The sequence below is a fragment of the Carassius gibelio genome, chromosome A13 (genome assembly GCF_023724105.1).
Source record: "Carassius gibelio isolate Cgi1373 ecotype wild population from Czech Republic chromosome A13, carGib1.2-hapl.c, whole genome shotgun sequence".
In the NCBI taxonomy this organism is placed as follows: domain Eukaryota; kingdom Metazoa; phylum Chordata; class Actinopteri; order Cypriniformes; family Cyprinidae; genus Carassius; species Carassius gibelio.
In genome coordinates, this window is record NC_068383.1 from 24,327,459 (window position 1) to 24,331,185 (window position 3,727).

Sequence of the window (3,727 nt, forward strand, 5' to 3'; positions counted from 1 at the left end):
TATTTGTGAATCAGGAGAAGAATTTTCGGGAATGTCTCTTTACGCACAGATCACTCACATATTTACTCGTATATTTACGAATGTTTCATGAATGAGACCCAATGTTCGGTCAAATGGCCGTTTGAATTGAAGTGATAGGGGCATTGCTATGATGGCATCAAAACTGCTATTGCTAAAACACTAAAAAGGCTCAACGTAACATTAAACTTTTCTCTAAGTATCACCAGGGCCTCTACACATGAATTAAAGCATTGAGAACATTGTTTGTGTACACAGAGTTTACTAAAAATAATGTTTTTAACAACTCAACGTAGCTGTTTTTCTCTCCAGCCGCCCCTATGTTGACAGTCCAAAAGTGTCGATCTCCGAAAGCAAATGAATAGACTCTATATTAGGAACTACAAGGTCAATATTGTTTTTCACTAACGACAAAACAACAAATTACCCATGCATTTATATGGAACTAAGCTTTAGGAACTTTTTCATGTTTACTCTCCTCCCTGTTACTTTGCAATCAGAGATCGACACTTTTTGACTGGCAAAATGAATCACGAACTGCAAAAATAATTTTTACAAAACCTTGCATTTTTGTAAACTTTTTGAACACAAACAGTGTACTCAATGTTCGAGTTCATGTCTAGAGCCCCTGGTGATAATTTGAAAAAAAGTTTCATATTATGTTGAGCCTTTTTAGGGTTTTAGGAATAGCAATTTTTATGCCATCATGGCAGTGACTATCACTTAAATTCAAACGGCTATTTGACCGAACAATGAGACTACAATAAATCTTAAACGTGGCTTTTACATCCAAATTATACTATTACTGAAAAGGTTGACTCGAAAACATAAAAAAAAACAAAAAAAAACACGTAGGTTAAATTTTGGCGAGAGTTACACTTTAATTATTTTCTGTTGAATGTGCTGTAATTATTATTCTTAATAATGTTTCTTGTAATTATATTTTACATCTTCTGTCCACAAGGCTCAGCTGTAAAAGAGACCAAGGACTCAGTCTGATTCTCTTTTTATAAATAAATGTAACAAAACTTAACTACATGGAATCTAATTGTGCACTATTGTGGTAAGTGAAGACAAAGACAACTTAAATACTGCGTTGACAATAATATTTCCTGTTCCAATCTCTACCTGTTTCCCAAGGCCATATTGAAAAGTCTTGTGCTAAAAGGGTGTCTGCTGGATCCACAGCCTCTGCATTTGGGACAAGAGCATTGTATGATGTTATGGCCTCTTCTAGTTTGCTCTTCTCTTTAGCAATGGCAGATCGCTTGCGTCGCCTGTCTTTGTTGCTGTCTACAAGGAGGTAACACATGAACACAGATTTCAGAAAAATATAATTTTAATAAAGTACACACATTATGACATTTCCATTTAGATTTATAGATTACTTTCACAAGAATGTGTAGGATCCTACAAAATGAATAAAAAAAACCTCTATCACAAACCTGTCTCTCTGTACAACTCCATTTTCTTTTGTTGGATTTTAAGGACCAAGCCTTCCATTAGACGCTGCAGCCCCTGTGGATCATTTGAACTGATGGTACTCGGAGCTGTTTGCAAACAAAACGATAAGCTTACAAACATAATATTAAAAAAGTTATAACATTTAAATTTCACAAATGGAGGGGCATAGGAGCGGGTGGGGAAGGGGGGACATGATCCCTAGTGGCAGTTAACCTAGTGGTCCCACCCATTAAAAACAACAATTGTTGAATAAAATGGGTCCCCATCAATATCAAACTCATTCCTACACCCTTGCACACATGACATGATTTCTTTAGATTTAGTAACAAACTTACTTGATGCTGCCCACAATTGAACATCTGTGACCCACTGCTGAAGAGTTTTGCAAGCTCTTTTCTCAGTAGTCTGTCTAATTAATGTTCACGAGCCTTTGTTCTGATTTGCTGATTTGAAAGACGCACAAGCAGCCAGTCACAGGGAACAAGCTGTAGTGTGTGTGCAGTGACTGAAGGAGGAGCCTAGGCATTTGTGACATCTCAAAATGCAGGAATTCAAAACGGCTCGTTTTCAGGCACAGTTTCTAAATCTGTTCTAAATATAGGCAGTGTGCGTTTGTCTGACAATCGGCAGTGTAGACACTTACAAGGTAAATACGTAGCACCTAGACCTTCATTATGATAATAAAAGCCAGAAAATTTCGATTTTGACAATATGTGACCTTTAAGACAAAATTATCAGCCATATGGAGTTCATATCTTACCGGTGACCATGATTGATATTTCTTTACTCTTTGTATTTGTTTTATAGGACACTGTTAAGATATGAACTCCATTTACCCGATTCCTTTGTCTAAATTAGGGACTTCCCAAAACTTGTGAACTCAGAAAATTAACTAAAATTAACTTTTCAAGAAGTTTACCCAACACTGAATGCAAAGGTTAATCTAAATTAGAATTAATAAACAAAAACATAATACCAAATGTACCTTAACATATCTTTGAGCAAGATAATTGTGAAGATTTAACTTTTTCCTTAGGTTCCATCCACGAACATGGATAGTGATCATATCTGTGCGTGCTGAGAAAAAAAAAATGAACAGATCCATTTTAAATATTGCACATATTTAACAATGACTTTAATTAAACCCAACGACTCACCAGATTTGGTCATATATTTTGTTGTCAATGCAGCACGAGACATAAATGAATTGACTGCTTCCACTTCCTCCCCAACAGTCAAACCTGCATTAGTAGGAAATATAAAAAATGTTAAGGAACAGGTCCATCGGGGTACGAGTGGCATAGTGGTCAAAGTTGCTGCATTAAATTACGATATGGACATTTAACCTGTCTATGAGAATAATCCAATGACAGGTTTATCAGTAGATACTCTAAAGCAGGGGTCTCAAACCGGTTCCACAGAGGGCTTAGTGTATGCTTGTTTTTGGTCTTTCCCTTCAATTAGTGACCAATTAAGATCCTAACCAATTAGTGACCTACTCAGTCTGGTACAAGGTAAAAGAGAAAACCTGCATACACTAGGCCCTCAATGGAACAGGTTTGAGACCACTGCTCTAAAGTTAAAACTCACCAGCTCCCTCTTGGTTGCGGCCACCCCACTCCACCTGTTATGCATAATCATTGCAGCACTGTATCAAAATTAGAATAAAAATAAATATATAATCAATACAATTACCTCACATTTGGTTGAATGGCCTTTTGCATGCATAACTGATAAGAATGGTCGCATTTGCAAAAGATACTCTAGATCAGGAAAGGACTCACACACTCTTTTTAAGTATGGGTAATATTTGCACATTACATCAGTGCAGACAAACTCAATCTTTTGTGTCTTGCCAAGCTCTTTTTGAAGATAAAGAGGGTATGCAAACACTTCTCCACGGTACAGTGCTGAACCTACCATTCAAAAGAATGCAGTGTCTACAGACTGAAATCATCACACCCTCTTCATCAAGTTTGGATTGAGACTTCTTGTTAGACTCACTTCCAGCTTTAAAGTGTGAGTTTCCACAAATGGGTCGGCCTGGTGACTAAGAGAATATTTTCACAAACAATTATTATTGTTGTTAAATCATCATCATAGATGACCTGTAAGTTGTACATGATAAAATTGTCTCTTATGACTGAGGCATTAATTGATTATATTTTTCCATAACTTACAGTTTTGATTTTGTCTCTAATAGTTTGCAAAAACTCTGCAACCTCTTCATTTTTGGCAAAGAAGG

General features: G+C 36.4%; 1 long non-coding RNA gene across 1 annotated transcript; it reads right to left on the reverse strand.

Annotated features, from left to right (window-relative positions):
* Nucleotides 1-2,467: 2,467 nt before the first annotated feature.
* On the reverse strand, nucleotides 2,468-3,108 carry LOC128026714 (uncharacterized). Its single transcript, XR_008186493.1, has 3 exons — nucleotides 3,073-3,108; nucleotides 2,640-2,723; nucleotides 2,468-2,559 (listed from the first exon to the last, which is right to left on the reverse strand). It is a non-coding gene; the product is annotated as an uncharacterized LOC128026714 (long non-coding RNA).
* Nucleotides 3,109-3,727: the final 619 nt, after the last annotated feature.